Here is a 9699-nt window from a genome sequence, read left to right as displayed (position 1 = left end):
CTTTATTGGAATCTCAACCTCTTTACCACTTCTCAAGACGATCGCACTTGCATTTTCTCTTGGATTTACCACCGTTTGAGAGGGTAATTTCCCTGAACTTTGTGCCTCCAGCTTACTTATTGCGGTCGCCATCTGGCCCATCTGATTCTCCAAACTTTGAACACTGGCCCTCGTCTCTTATTGAAATTGCAAAGTGTTAGTGGCAAGAGACTTGACAATATCTTCTAAAGACATACCAGAATTAGAAGTTTGGCTTGGATGTTGTCTATGGGGATATGGCTGCTTATATTGCTGGTAACTTGGGCAGTTTTGGGTGATGGGCTGATTCACTTGTGAATTCCCATAGCCAATATTGGGGTGATCCCTCCATCCCTAGTTGTATGTGCTCGAATAGGGATCATACTTCCTTTGCGGTTGTCCAAGAAAACCACCTGCTACATTCACTTGCTCAATAGGCTCTTCTTGAAGAGTTGGGGACATATCAGTTGGATGCCCTACTACCGAACAAATCCCACAAGCCTTCACCGTTTGCATATTACCTACAGCCATTTGACAAACAAGAGAAATTAGACTCGAGATTTGCTCTTCCAGAGAGGAAATATTTACCTCATTATCATGCCTAGATTGAAGGTCAAGCCTAGTGCCAAATTGTTGAGAATTGGCCACCATATTTGCAATCAAGTTTCTCACGGCCTCGGGAGTTTTATCCACCAAAGCTCTTCCACTAGCAGCATCAATCATGCTCATATCAGTGTATAGAAGGCCCTCATAGAAGTACTGGATAAGTAGCTGCTCACTAATCTGATGATGGGGGCAGCTTGCATATAAATTCTTAAAACGTTCCTAGTATTCATGTAGAGACTCATCATTGTGCTGCCTTACACCACAAATTTCTTTTCGAATGTTGGCCACCCTCGAAGCTGGGAAATATTTCTCCAAAAACAACCTCTTCATCTTGTTCCATGTGGTTATATTCCTGGAGGGTGGATAATACAGCCAATCCTTAGCCGAATCCTTCAAAGAAAACAGGAAGGCTCTTAATTTAATTTGCTCCTCAGTCACGCTCGTAGGTTTCATACTCGTGCAAACCACATGAAGCTCCTTTAAATGCTTGTGAGGATCTTCACCTGCAAGGCCATGAAAAGTGGGCAAGAGATGTATTAGTCCAGATTTTAATTCAAAAGTAGTAGCAACATCTAAAACAGGAAACGTTATGCATAAAGGTGCTTGATTCAAATCAGGGGCAGCATGCTCTTTCCTCAGAATTTCTCTGAGCTTCCCTCCTTAACCTGCGCAAAGTGCTCTCTAATTATGGGTCAAATGTTAAATCACCAAGATGAGAGGACCCAAAATCTGGTCATAAAACAAAAAATCTCATCAAAGAATTAGAATAAATGACAAATAATGAAAATTGACTAGAAAATAAATAAATAAAATGGCCAGAAACACAAAAATGGCCAAAAACCCTATCAAACGTTGTCTTTTGGCATCAAGAGGGTAGGACTAGAATTTCTAGTCTTGCTCAGAATTTCATTTTCTTCAAAACGGGCACTTGCAACACTCCTAATTCAACCAAAATTTTTCTTATGAATAGTACTACTATTCATTCAGAACAGTACTACTATTCAGATTTTTTTTTTCTTTTCTGAAAAAGAAAAAAAACAAGAAGAACGAAATAAGAATCACAAAAACAAAAACAAAAATCAACTAGAATCACTCCCCGGCAATGGCGCCAAAATATGGTGTGCTGTCGTAGGCAACCAAAATTAAAACCTAAAAACACATGTAGTAGTGTGAGTCGGGATCATTCCCACGAAGATTGTCTAGCCGAATTTAATGTTACGTGAACAAGGCTGGGGGGGGGGGGGTGGTTGAGTAGAACGGAAACACTTTCAGGAAAAACAATTCAAGTTAAATTACCAAAATCAATCAAAATAACAAACCTTGGTCTAAGTCAACATCCACCATCAGAATCTTTCCACTGATTATTGATGCAAGCATATATCAATTGCAACTTTGAGTATTCACCGTTGGAACTATTTTCCTATCTCTCTTAAGTTGTAGTTAATTAGGAAACAAGCGATCTAATTAATCTTACTACTAAACAACCGTAGAAAAGCGCTAAAGGTTTAATCTAGTGGCAGCGTTAAGAACTAAAGAGATCGATGAAGCTAAAAAACACAAACACAAGCGATTGTATTTAATTCAGTTGAGTGTTCTTCTTAAGAATTAATAATTCCTGATGCAGCAAATTCTTAACTCTTATTTACTCACAACTTAGAGAGATCAAACAATTACGGATTTGATATCTAATTTAGCAATAGATTGCAACAAATAATAAACTAGTAGACCTCCTAGTAATTAAATGCAACAATCATGAAAATAGGCATAGAAGAACATCCAATACTCAAACATATATTGAACACTAAAGAAAAACAGATTAGATCTCACAGTTTAATGATTCTGAGGCCTCCGTTTCCTTTGACCAAGTTATGAAAATTAGCCGCTCATGGCCATCACGAAAATCAAAAGAGAAAATTGCAGAAGAGAGGAAGAGAGGTGTGTGTAATCCTCCTAATCTGATCTCTCTCCCCCTTTTAAGAATATCCAATTCAAATTTGGAATATCTAATAAATCTCCTAAAAATATTCTAATATCCTTAAAATAACATTTATCCTAATCTCATTAATTGAAAATAAAATAAAGTCCTAATGTAAAATAGGAAAGTGGTGTTTCCAGCTGTAACTTGCGTGCAACAGGTCTTTAAAACTTCCAATAATAAACTACCTAATTGACTTGCATGATAGGGCAGAATGTTCCAAAACGTCAGCAGTGCAGGTGCGTCAACTTCAAGTCCGATTACAACCTTGATTCAGCGAGTACCTCTCCAAACTCAAAACATTAAAGTTGTATATCTCTTTCTTAGGATTCCACATCATTTTGAATCATCTAAATCAGAGCTCGGATGAGAGAGTTATGCTCAAATTACGAAGTGATGTCGAAACTATCCGAATTCACCTAATTATTTCCGTTTTGCGTTTAACACCTCCATTTGCATCCTAAATCAAAATAGAATAATAATGAGTACATTTAGGCAACAAATAAGTATAAAGGACTAGACATTAAGGGGGTAAATATGGCATTTTGCATTATCATCATGCTACCACCCCCAACTACCCATAATGCAAGAAAATATTCACTAAATTTCACTCCTTTCAACTTGCATTACATCAAACACAACCTAACAACCTAAAAAACTAAATCAAAATCATAACCCAAACCCAAACCCAATCCATCATTAAATCTTTGTAAATCAAAATATAAAATGGAAAGGGGAGATACACATACCTGGACAAAATGTCAGAAGAAGAAGGAGGAGGAGGATCTGTGGCGGAGAAGATGTTAATGGCGGAGGAAGAAGATAGTGTTAATGGTGGAGGAAGAAGATAGTGTTAATGGCGGGAAGAAGAAGATGTACAGGAAGAAGAAGATGTAGATGCAGAAGAAGAAGAAGAAGAAGAAGAAGAAGAAGAAGAAGAAGAAGAAGATGTAGACAATGCTTAGAAGAAACAACAACCAGGGGAGGGATGCATTAATGGCAAGAGGAAGAAGAAGAAGGTGTTTGGGTTTGTTTGCAAGAATTTCAGCTCTTTGGGGACATATTGTAATTTTTAAAAGATTACACAATGCTTCATTAATCCTAATTAACCACTAATCATGTTTAATTAACTTTAATCAATAATAAGGCTATTTACTTAACACTTTAAAACTACATGGCCTTTTAATTAAATTTGAACTTGATTTGACCTCTTAATAAAATGTCCTGTGGGGATGAGGGAAGGTAAGCAGCAAGAAAGAAAGAAAATTGGGGGTGGAGTTTTTGGGGTGGGGAAAAAAGATAAAAGGGCCTGGGCAATTTTTTCTATTTATCTGAAATTTATTTTTTTCTTAATTATATTTTATGCATTTTTTTTTAAAACTTAATTTTTTCTTTTATTTAATAGACTAATTTTTAATAAAAATAAATTTTTTTATCTTTGATATATGAAATATATATTATTATTCATCATATCAAACACAAATTATATTATTCGACCCTTCATAATTTTTATAGATTTAACGACCCAAACTTTTCAACTAAGCTTTTTTCAGGTTTTTATATCTGTTTAATTAATCAATTACTTATGCTTATACAATAAATAATTTTTTTTATCTTTAATATATATTATTATTTGTCATAACTATAAATATTGTAATTGATTTTTTGTTATAATTTCAAGCTAATACATATTCATCATTTACATGCATATATATTCTCATTCGCCCCATAAAATTAGAAGTTTAAATCAATCACTCAATCAAGTCCTTGGTGCAATAAATTAGAAATGACATATTAAATTAAATAGAGTATTAACCTAAAACCACATATCAAACACCCACCTCAAGGGTAGCTTAAACTACATAATTTACCTCAATCTTCTAATTTCATTATCATATATACTGTCTATACTTTCGTATGTAACAACCCAAAAGAATGCAATTATTCCAAAGAGGACGAGACAACCACCTGTATGGTCTAAATATTATGTTATTCATCAATCAAATACTAGTTGTAAGGTCTTTTTCTGATATTAATTAATTTAGTCAAGTTTTATTAGTCTATAGTTATTATTAGAAATTGGAGTAATATTAGGATTAAGAAAACCCCATGTTTTTAAAAAATGGGAACAAGGAATATTACTCATTATAAAATTAGAAGTTGGAGTAGTATTAGGATTTAGAAAAACCCATGTTTTTAAAAAAGGGGACTATGAGATTCGAACTTATGCACTTTTCTCTCAACTCTTCCCCTTAACCACTCAAGCCAATCTACTCATTTATTTCTTCTTCCTTACTATATATATATATATTATGTTTGATATATCTAATCTAAAAATACAAACTCACACTAAAGTGTGAGGGAAACAATTGCGTTTTAGAGTGTGTTTGTCCCTCTCCTTGCTTATTCTCCTTCTTGCGTTTTATTTTTCTTCTTTCAGGATTTGGTTTTCCTAATTCAATTTTACAAAGAAAAGAAGGGACCAAAGATGGCTCACTTCACCCAATTCAATTTTTCCCTTTTTCGCTATAACACCGAAGAAAATTAGGAGAATCAAAGGAGAGTTCATAAAGACATTCCCTTTTTCCCTTTTTGCTCAATTCATTTTTTCCTTTTTTCATCCAAACTCTAACCCTGACATTAGCTACAAAGTCACCACACAAAATTTAGGAGAATCAAAGGAGAGTTCATAAGGAAATCAAGAAAAGAAGCAAAGGAATAAAAGAAGAGCAAGAAGCAAGAAGGCGGTCTTGAAGAAAACCAAAAAAGCAGCTCTAGATCTTGAATTTCAGGTTCTTTGGGCTAGAAACCAGAAAGTTCTTTGTCTTATTATTCTTGCTGATCTAGGTTGTTTGATTTTTAATTTATGCGATCCTAGATTATGGATTATGTTACTTTTACTTTTAATAGTAAAAGTAACATAATCTATAATCCAGAGTAATTCAAATGAAATGCACATAATGGTCTCACATAATGTTCAAGGTTGTTTGATTTTTAAAAAGGAATCATGCATTTTGAGCAAGATAAAACTCACATAATGTTCTCCAGAGTAATTCAAATGAAAGAGTGAGCATCAGGCAAGGCACAAAACGAACTCAAAATTAAGATTATGTTTGGTTGGAAATTAAATAAAGCGTTTATACCTTGCTTCAAATGGCCAAAATTAAGATGAACAAAGATGACAAAGATGACGAAGATGAGGATGGTAATGAGTTTTAATATTGTGCACTTGATTGTATAGGTACTTCCTTATCGTTTAGTGGGGGTACACTTGACTGTATAATTTGTATTTTATTTCAATTTGATTGTAATGAATATCACTAAGTGCAATTGATAGATTGTAATTTTCTATTTTTATTATCCTTACATCTAGTTTCTTTGGCATGTTTTACATCTTATGGTGCTAAATTATATTGATTTTTATGTATAAGGCATTTGTGGTTGTAATACCCAAGATGTATAATCATTTAGATGTTAATTTTGTGTTAAAAAGCATAAAATCTAACTAAGGGCAAAATAGTCAATTCATTTGAAACGGTATGAATCAATTATCCATAAAAATGCATTAGGGGAAAAATAGTCATTTTATCTATGGATAAGCATTGTAAAAAGTCAAGGATGAGTAGGCTTAATTGTATTGAATGGCAATAATAAAGTAATAATTATGATAGTGCCAAATGACTAAATTGCCCTTATATGTGAAATTAAGGACTTATGAGTTAGATAATTAAAATAGTTGGGCCAATAAGGTAATTACATGTTATAAGAGAGATGAAAATGAAAATTCAATAAATTTTATCCATAAATTTCATTTAAGGGAGGAGAAGGAACCATTTTCTTCAACCTTTCACCATTTTCTCTCAAATTCCACCATAACTTCTCTAATCCAAGTTTTCTCTCTCTATAGATCAAAGAAGATTGGCCTAATTTGTAATAGCTTATTTCTTAACTAGTATACTCGGAAATTATACTATGAAAAACATACATACATATAATTTGAAAAGCAATGGGCCCAAAAATTTTCTTTACTTAATATATAATTCTTTACATAATACAAACTAGTATATACAATAACAAAATAACGATGGACAGTAGTGCCATTTCTCTCCGTTTCTCGACGTCCATCCGACCGCTTTTGACCTATTTCCTGCAAAACAAGAAAAAACAACAGGGTGAGCACTAATTGCTCAATAAGTAAATCCTCTACTCTTCTATCCCCGCGACTTACTCTTGAGTTCTTTCCTTACTCTATTCTTTTCCTTCTTCATTCTCTCTTGTTCTTTCTCTTTTCTTTCACTGTTTCTAATTCTCACTGTTCTTTCATTCTAACTTTCTTTGTTCTTTCTAATTCTCTCTGTTCTTTCTTCCTTTCTTATTCTCACTAACCATGATGGGAATCATGGTAAAATGCATGGATGAGATGCATATGTAGTTATGCATAGAAATGAATTTTCTTTTCTCCTTCTCCTTCTCTATTTCTTATTCTATTTCTTTCTCTTTTTCTATATTTCTTTCTTTCTATTCTTTCTGTTTCTTTTCTTGCTTGCTCAAGCTTTCTCATTCTTTCTTATTCTTATTCTTCTTTTTTCTTAGTATTTCTTCTTCTTCTTCTTCTTCTTTCTTTCTTTTCTTTTCTTTTCTTGCCAATCAGGCTTGGTTGATGCATGGATTCGGAACCTTGGCCATGTGAGTGAGTACAGTCCTCATCTACATGCACTCTTGCGGACTGTACAAATTCTTTCTTCATCTTAGGCCACTCAATTAAGGTGGCATCCATGTAGGAAATTCTTCTTGGTATAGCCCTCATCCACATACACTTTTACGGGCCGTACAAATTCTTCTTCTTCTTAGGCCACTCAATTAAGGTGGCGTGTATGTGGGAATTCTTCTTCTTATCACCCACGGGTTCCCCATTGCAACAACCTATTCTTTTCTCTTCTTTAACACTTTTCTTTCTTTAATTCTTTTGTGTTTTTCTTTCTTTAATTCTTTTGTGTTTTTCTTTCTCTCTTTATTCTTAATTAATTCTTTCTTTAACTTCTTATACATATGCAAATGGATGCATGTGTGTAACGCCCCACTTGAGGTACGTAGTTACTGTTCTTTCGTTTGCTCTTATTTGAGATGATATCGTGGTAATATTGTTTGATTGACATTAGTATGAGTGTTGTGTTGATTAATTGCCTTGAAATTGGTTAAAAATAGAAGTAGAAAGGTGTGTCAAGCTTCGCCGGGGCGAAGAAGAATCTTCGCCGCGGCGAAGAGATGGGGAAACCAAGGGAAACTTCCTGGGAAGTTCGACGCGGCGACAGACGTTTCCTCGCCGCGGCGACGGTCCGACCAAAATGTTTACCAAGTTTTAGATATTTTCTTTCATTAAACATATGCTTCTTTATAGAAATTTATACAAGGTTTGTGACATTGCAAAACTATCAAAAAGGGTGACAGTGTAGCCATTTCTCTTCGTGTGCCGATGTCCATCCGACTGTGTCCTCATCTAGAACCTGCAAAAACATAGGGAACAACTGGATGAGCACAAACAAGGCTCAGTAAGTAAACCCCTAAACTCGATTGTTCCCGTAACTCTTTCTTTACTCACTGTATAATTACTCTTTCTCATAGCTCCTCTATACTAACTTTCTTTCTAGTAAGTCACGGCCCCATCTGACCGGAGGCACGGCTGGGACTTGCTCCCACTTCCGGTGACTTCTACTCATTCTAGCCGATCGGACTTGGTTATGCATGGATTCGGAACCTTTGGCCATGTGAGTGCATAGAATCTCTCGGGTAAACTGGGTATAGCCCTCATCCGCATGTACACTACGGGCTACACCACTTCTCTTTCTGATACTCTGGCCGCTTTATTGCTGCGGCGTACATGCGGGAATACTCTACCCGTACTCACAAGTTCCCCATTGCACAACCTACTCTATTCTCTTATTAAGCACTACTCTAGCTTTACTCCATAGTGCTCATTCTCTCTTTCTTTCTACTCTTGGAGTAGTCTAAACTCAAAAGTCTCTACTCTCTTTTCTAATGCATAAGTAAAGCACAATTAATGCACATCAATGACTCATTCTCATTAATGCAATTATGAGAAGTAACTATGACATGTAGCAACAATTAAGGCTTTCTATCCTCACTTATGGTTCTTTTGAGCATTTCATCATACAACTCAGTGCATAAATAACTCTACTCTAACTCTAACTTTTCTGTTTTCTTTAATCAATCAAATGGGAGAAGACTCCCTCATAAAAAATTCTCTATCAAAAGAGAAACACTTCCATAATCTTGCTCAAAACCTCCTCCAACTCCAATCAAACTCAACCCAACATCAAGCAATACCACATTCTCATAACTCTAACTCAAACATAATTACTACTCTCATTCAACAATTAAAAGAATACAATATGTATTTCAATCTACTCAAAAGAATTCTTAGATCTCAACTTAGGTTGAGTTTACTTACCTTTGAGAAATTAGCTTCTTTAACACTTCTCCTTTCCTTTGGAAGCTTGCTTTTCCTCTACAATTTAACCAACAATCACAACATGAGATTCTAATCAAACATAGAAAACTCTCATCTAAAGCACAAATCCTTACCTTAGGAAGCTTTAGATTAAAACCCTACTAAAAGTTTCTCAAAAGGCTCTTGGAAATCCTTGAAAGATTGAGGAATTTGAGAGAGTTTAGAGGAATGAAGGAGGCGGTGGAACTGGAAAAATGAAGAACTTTCAAAGGCAAACCCTTTTTAATAACTCTTAATACTTATTCTTCCCATTTTGCCCTTGCTCTTTTATGGAAATTCCATCCATATCCTTTGATTCCTTACTAACACACCCCCATACTAACATATTCTCCTTGAAATTTCCTTACAATTTACTCCCCACTTTTCCTGCTAATTAGGGGTAGAATGGTCAAATTGCCCTTAATGAAGAAAATATCTAAAACTTGGTAAACATTTTGGTCGGACCGTCGCCGCGGCGAGGAAACGTCTGTCGCCGCGGCGAAACTGTCCAGGAAGTTTCCCTTGGTTTCCCCATCTCTTCGCCGCGGCGAAGATTCTTCTTCGCCCCGGCGAAGCTTGACACACCTTTCTA

At 35.0% G+C, this 9699-nt stretch overlaps 1 non-coding gene across 1 annotated transcript; it reads left to right on the top strand.

Annotated features, from left to right (window-relative positions):
• The first annotated feature begins 799 nt into the window (after window positions 1–799).
• LOC116119397 lies at window positions 800–906 on the top strand. Its single transcript, XR_004126394.1, has one exon. It is a non-coding gene; the product is annotated as a small nucleolar RNA R71 (small nucleolar RNA).
• Window positions 907–9699: the final 8793 nt, after the last annotated feature.

Source organism: Pistacia vera, unplaced genomic scaffold, assembly GCF_008641045.1.
Source record: "Pistacia vera cultivar Batoury unplaced genomic scaffold, PisVer_v2 Contig889, whole genome shotgun sequence".
Lineage (NCBI taxonomy): Eukaryota > Viridiplantae > Streptophyta > Magnoliopsida > Sapindales > Anacardiaceae > Pistacia > Pistacia vera.
Note: the sequence above shows the minus strand (reverse complement) of the source record. Positions and strands in the feature narration are given on the sequence as shown.